The sequence below is a fragment of the Glycine max genome, chromosome 5 (assembly GCF_000004515.6).
Source record: "Glycine max cultivar Williams 82 chromosome 5, Glycine_max_v4.0, whole genome shotgun sequence".
Taxonomy (NCBI): Eukaryota; Viridiplantae; Streptophyta; class Magnoliopsida; order Fabales; family Fabaceae; genus Glycine; species Glycine max.
The window spans coordinates 26,421,031-26,428,350 of NC_038241.2; the positions used below are offsets into that span (position 1 = coordinate 26,421,031).

Below are 7,320 nucleotides of genomic sequence, written 5' to 3' on the forward strand. Positions count from 1 at the left end.
TCCTTACATATCTTCTTCTAAGTGAACCAATTGAATTGTAGCAATTGAATCATACTATGTGTGCTCTCCTTACATACCTTATTACCTAACCTTAGAAGAAATTGAATCATACTTGTATTTGATATTTAATTCATGAAATAAAAATGATTGGCTATATATAGTATAAAGAATTGTAGAAAAACTGAATTGGCTATGTAGAGTTTGTACAGTTAAGTACATGAAAGATTGAATCTATTTCAACAAAAATACATGACTCAAGAAAATTAATTCTTGCCTCTAATGTTTTTGTGCTCTCATTTTACTACCCGATGATCCATCCTTTTGTCCCATATGTCTATGAGACCTCGTCTTCAACTCAATCACTTGCTCATGAAACCTACTTTCCCATCTGTCATGTTCAGTACTAACACTCACACTTCTCCATCTCTCATGATCACTACTAACACTCATCACTTCGCTTTTGAAAGCCAATTCATTATCATACTATTCTCTAAGCCTTGGATTGGACAAGGTCTTGTAAGCTGCATTTAGTTGAACAAACATCCTCGTTGAGTCCTCCTTCATGGAAGGATCATGGCACACATCATGGTGGTATTGAAGAGCCATTGACCTATAAGCCTTTTTGATGTCATCCATTGTTGCACTTCTTGGAATCACATGTAATATTTTTACAAGTTTTCTTGGGTTAACGTTGTGGCCTTGCATGGAACACTACCAAACTTCACACTAGAAGCTCTTTGATGTTGTTTACTCGAGAGTGGAAGGCCATGAGATCCAGAGGGCTTGGACATGCTTAGGCTTGAACTTCAGCTTAAAGGTAAAACATCAATTGCTCTAGTTTTAGAAGCACTCTTCTATTGTTGGTCTTGTTGAGTGTGTCATATAGGTTCACTCTCTATGAGTTCTGAAGATTGTGCTTAGCGTCCTTTAAGTTTATAAAAATATCATATTTTCAATTAAAAAGGTTGTGTCATTTTTGGAATGTAATATCTGCTTGCACCATATTCTAACATAAACCAAATTACTATTTACTATGATCATAATGATAAGTGAGGTTCTTGCTAGAAGCGGAAAAATAGGGAAGGTAGGAGAAAAACAAGTTCCATCATTTAGTTTTCACCCTTTTTTTCATCATTAAATTTGTTAACAACATGGTCTTTCATATTTTCTTTTAGACATACTCTCTTCTATTGGGTGAAGGTGTGAACCTCACTAAATATGTGGTTCAAATTCCAAACTAGTGACACCTACATGAATTTCAATCAATAGAAGAGAGTACATTGAAAAGGATGTCAGAGATTGTGTTGCTGGTATTGCTCATTTGACCATTTTCCATGCTTTTTCTTAAGGACTTAGAATACACATGTAGAAACTACTAGTATAAGAAGGTGGATAGCTTGTGGTCATGTTTGCCCAAACAACCAAAACAATTATATATTTAAGGAAGCCTCTTTTTTTTACCAAACAACCAAAACAATTATATATTTAAGGAAGCCTTTTTTAACTATAGTCTGCTTAGTATCACAGATGAGAAATTCATAATTCAGGTTGAGTTGAGCTTGTATGATGTGCCATCATTTTCTTCTATTTTCTAAACCCTTTTTGCACCATTTTAATTATTGATTGGTCTTAATTGTCAATTAATTAGGCAGTTTTATTATTTGGGCCCATTCAGCTAATTTGATGTTTTTAATCTAATTTCAGGAATTAATGAAGCATTGGGCTTGAATCTAGCATTGGACTTGAATCTAGAATTGGGTTTGGACTTGAAGAGGGCAGACTAATTTATTCTATAAAATTAGATCTTATCTTATCTAGATATTATTTAGATTTGATCTCATCTAGATATTATTTCATCTAGATCTTATCTTATCTTATCTTATCTAGATTTGATTTGATTTTACTTATGGGCTTGGATTTAAAACATATTTGTAAGCTTTGGGGCTGAAAAAAACTATATAACAGCACCAAGGTTCTAGTTTAGGGACTCCCTCTCTCCCTCGCGGGAGACTCTCTCTCTCTCCTCTCTCTCTTCTATTTTTCGTTTTTAGTTTTAGTCTCTCTTCTCTTTCTCTTTTATTTTTCGTTTTTTTACAATTCCAGTTCAGACTTTTAGTTTTATCAATAAAATTTCATTCTCTATTTGATTAATGGAAGGCTAAGTCCGCAGCGTTGTTTTCCCTTGAGGATCAAGCACAGTTCTCTTTGAGGTTCTATTATTACTGTTAAATTCTGTTTAGTTTTTCCTCTTCACTAATTACTTTGAATTTGTTGCTTTTAATTCACGCATGCTTAGTGCTTGATTAATTGTCTCTGCGCTTAATTTACGTTCATGCTTAATGATCGTTTATGAGTAATTGGTGTATGTGATGCTTAATCACATAATGAATGCCTTATGTTGAATTTCGCTTAGTAATTTAATTTAGGGTTGGATTAAGTGGTTAAACTGATAAAGGATAAACTCTCGTAACCTAGGATAAGAGACTTGCTTGTGAATCAAGGGGAAGCAACGTGTTTTAATTCTGATATTTTCTAATTCACATATATTCGCTGTTTAATTTACAAAAGCAAACAACCCCCCCATCGTTACTGTTACTGTTACTGCAAGTATATTATGAACATTTGGCTTGTCACTGCTCGTTGGGAAACGACCTAGGATCACTTCCTAGTTACTACATTTTAATGTTTATTTGATTCGGGTACGGCCTCGATCAAATTTGGCGCCGTTGCCGGGGAGCAGTGTCCAAAGGTTCATAATAGCTAGCTATTGTTGTGTGTTTAATCCTTTCGTGTTTTATGTTTAATTGTTAGTATTGTGTTAGTATGTGTGTTAGTGTTGATTAGTTCACTGGTATTGATAACAGACAAATCCAGAATCCATATATCTAGGCTAATTAGACTTGTCAGGTTTTAGCGATTTTAATATATAGATTTTAGTCCTTATTTTCATTGTCGGACTTCCTTACTCCACCCTACTCTTCCTCCACCATGACTTAGGGAGTTTTTCTTTTCCTATCTCCTTCTTTGCTTTTATTACACTTGTCCGATTCTCTTTGATGATTTAATTGTTTTTAATCTTTTAATTGTGCTACATTGAGGACAATGTGTTGTTTAAGTATGGGGGGGGGGGGGGGAGTGTTCTTTGGTTTTGCTAGTTTTGTTGGTTTTGTTAATTTGTTAGTTGTGTTAATTTGTTAATGTTGTTAGTTTCGTCGGATTTTCAGTTTAATATTTTGGGTCAATTTCATGTGCACGTACGACTTTGCATTTTAGGAACTCTAAACTCTTGAGCCCATTTTAACACCGCAACACAGACGATGATAGGGTTTTGTGGAATTTTCAAGGAAAAAATTTCCTAGAAAATTGACGATGACATGCAATTACAAATCTCCCTTGACAAGCTACCAATCAAGCGATTGGATTCCATTGAATAAAATGGAATTGAACGATTCCCATTATATGCTTCCTTTCTTCTCCTTTTCCTGTTTTTCAATCTTTTCTTCTAAATGTTACCTAATGTAGATTCCATTTCAAAAGTATTGATATGAACAAGAACATTGAACCCTAATTTCTGTTTGCAATTTTTTCCCATGACTTCTCTCTTCATTTTTGCACTTGTTCGTGTTTTTGTGTTATTGTAGCGATGTGGATTATGATGAGAAGCGACTCTCCCTAATTAGGCAAATTGACTTCACTTGGGCTGTTGAGAAGGATAAGGAGAAGAAAAATAAGCAGAAGAGCTCAAAGGAGACCTCATTGCCATGACAATGGTAGGGTATGGTAGAAATTTGCAGTTGGCTCAGCAGGAGCTCTCTGTCATCATAAATCTCATTAACATTGTATGCACATGTTACTCTCTGTCATTCATGGGAAAGACCTCAAGTAAGGGCTTCCTTTGGACATTCTTTAGAAGAAAATTCCTGCATGTAAATTGTGTTAGTTTCATTCATCAAGGACTGTAATATAGTGTTGAGAAAACTTTTTTGAATGTCAACTTCTTTGCATTATGGGTGGCAACCGTGTTTTGAATTTTGACTAAGTTTTTGATCATAATGAAGACTTTCTTGTATAACCAACTTCTTTGCATTATGGGTGGCAACCGTGTTTTGAATTTTGACTAAGTTTTTTCTTAGGTATTTTTTTGGTGTAATTGTTTATAGTGTAAATTTGTAATTCTGCAAGTTATGTGTAGTCTGAGTGTCTGACAATACATACATGATGTTTTGTTCATATTATTGTTTTTAGGTTGAAGAAAATGATGTAGTAATAATGACTAGCATGACAAGACCAAAACTATTACCAAATGAAGCTTTGGCTGACTTGGTTGTATCTACAGCTACCAACCTGCAATGTTACTGTGTAAATATTCTCATATGTTCTTTATCTTTAAAGAAAATTTGTGCTGATGTTTATTTGAAGTTTTATGTATGTTCATAATAGTAAGTCAAGATCACCTCCCTTTTTTCAATGTCGTAAGTTGTAGAAATTTTTTAATAGTACAAGAATGAAACTCAAATTGTAGCCACTTGAGTCTTGTAAAACTTGTCAATGACAATAACAATTGGTTTAAATTTTACTGGGATAAGTAATTAAATCTTTGAACAAACTTTCTATTTTGTGGAGGATGTTGGGAAATATTTCAAGCAATCTACCAAGGCTTTTGAACAACAGGTTGCTCGAGAATCTAGGTTTTATGGTGCCCTTATCAGGCGAATTTCGATTCTTAACTTTGCCTTTATTATTAACTTATTTGGGTTAATGCTTATAAGAATTTGAGAACATGTTTAGATCACAAATAACCCTGTTTCATTGCCTTCAAAAGCTGGTTCTCAAGTAGTAACTTAACACACATTTGTATATTCATCAATAATTTAAAGAAACTGCAAGTACAATTCTTGTTTAAAGCTTATTTTCTTTCTTATGATTTCATGGATTTGATCATTTTTGGAAGATTGAGCGGATTTATTCTTGATTTTGTTGTCTTATATGTTTTGTGTGAATCTGTTTGGCATTTCCTATCTTTAATCTATTTTATTTTCTTCCATTAATGGTTTTAGAATCAAACAAATGACAATAGAATTGCTAATATTGGTGCAGGTGCATCCATATACTTATCGAAATGAGTTCCCATATATGCATTTCAACTTCAGTCAAGATCGGTATATGGAGTATGATTATTGGATCAACAAGACAAGCGTTGATGGTCTCTTTACAATCTTCACTAGTAGTCTTCATCATTATTAGGAATGGACCTCTAACCATAAAGATGATGATTCATTTGAAAAAGTCTTCTCAATTCTTTTTTTGCATCATTATTTATGCTTCTACTGAAGATAGGACTGAGTTCACACTAGCATTAGTCTTCCAATGCCTTGTATCATCTGTACAAAAGCAATTGCCCAAGTTGATATTTAGGTTATTGTTAATGGGAGCAGGGTGTGTATGAACTTGCTACATCTTTTTCATTTAATGTTGTCATTTTATTTCAATCCTTCTAAAAGAAATTTATCTTAAAGACTATATACATCATGTGATTGGCATATAATATGTATGGTATAAGAGTACTACATACAAAATACTAATATGACATTTTTGAGCTTTCTGTGCAACATGATTAAGAATGTCAAGGGACACTGGTCATTGGCCTTTGAAAACTGTTTTTGAAGTTAATTAGCTATTGTTTGGACTTTGGACAGGGATATATTATATATACCATAAAACATGCCATCTTTATTTAAGTTGCTAAGAAAGTTTTAAGGGAGCTAGTTTGACTATATTGTGCCTTCCTGTTGAGTTAATTTACATGCAAAGTTTTAATATAAAAGATTTCCTAGTGTCAATAAATAATGGGTTTTTATTTGAGGGTTTCCTTCTATTCTAATAGAGTGGAAAGGAATGCTCAACTACTTCCACAAGCATATGTTATTATGAGTAGTGTTGAAGAAGTTTCTTCTAGTGCAAAGCCTCTGGTTAGACACATTCAGAAACTCCCCAAGGAAATCAAGAAAGTCATTGCATCATTACCTTTAGTCTTGCGCTCAATGTTATAAACTTTCTCTGACTTTGTAAAACATGTATCCCGAGTGAATTACGAGGAAGAAGTCTCCCTCTTTGACAAGCTTTGGTTATTACTTGTAGTGTTATATTTGTGCCAATATTTCAAAAAATCCCTAGAAGGAAAATTGTTTGTTGTTTTTGCATAGTGTTGAATTGAACATAGTCTTTCAAGTATAATAAAGTTGTGTAGGACTCTAGATGATTTAGTTAAAATGTAATTTGACACCAAACTACACATATTTTGGTCTAATGAAACTTTGATGTGAAGATACCTAGTGAAAATATTTAACCATTAGAGGGAATATTGTATTTGGATTTTCTTAGGCTTATAGCCATATATGCATTAGATTCTAATATATTTTTTGTCACTCTAATTTCCTCTATTATGGTTTTGGTCCCTATACTGTCACGACCCACTCTTGGGACATGACCGGCGCACAGACTATGACTTTCTTAGTCTGGCCAACCTATCCTATACAACATAACCTGCAAAAGAACACAATGTATATATATCTAGACAAATCCATATACTGGTATCTCATCTCATCCATTTAATAGCAAAGTGGATTATAAACACTAATCATCAAGTGCATCATCATCATATCTATAAAAGAGAGTCATTTACATTTCCAAAATAAAGGAGTCCCCTCTAAATCTAGTACTACCCTAGTCCCTATAGCTGCATTATGCTGGAGTTACAACCAAAATATCCATCAGACACAATGGGGACCTCCCAAAAAGATAATCAAGTTCCTGGGTGTGCCAGCAAATCCCAGAAAATCGGTTACTCCACTACTGGGGATCTGAGAAAAGGAGTAAAATAAGGGGTAAGTCACAAGGACTTAGTGAGAGCATAATATACTAAGCAGACATGAAAGAGAGCACCATTTAACATGAATCTTTCCATTTCCAAAACATATAAAATAACATTCTGAAAGTAATGAACAAAAATAGACTTGCTTTCAGAAATCACTGTACGCAAAGAATATACATTTCAAAACTTCTCATAATCTGGTATTCAACATAATTACTTTAAATAATCAAGCATTTATTCTACTATGTGCACATAGACCACATTATCTCTTCGTTGTGGTGAACGGTAACTATATAACTACGGCATTTAGCTCGTAGGCTGCATTATCTCTTCGTTGCAGTGAACGGAACATATAAATATACTATGAGAATTTAACTCATAGGCTACATTATCTCTTCGTTGTAGCAAACGACATATATCATTTACTGTACAAAAATCAACTCATAGGC

At 33.7% G+C, this 7,320-nt stretch overlaps 1 pseudogene; it reads right to left on the reverse strand.

Annotated features, from left to right (window-relative positions):
- Positions 1–276: 276 nt before the first annotated feature.
- LOC100787438 (chaperone protein dnaJ 20, chloroplastic-like) lies at positions 277–1,336 on the reverse strand (annotated as a pseudogene).
- Positions 1,337–7,320: the final 5,984 nt, after the last annotated feature.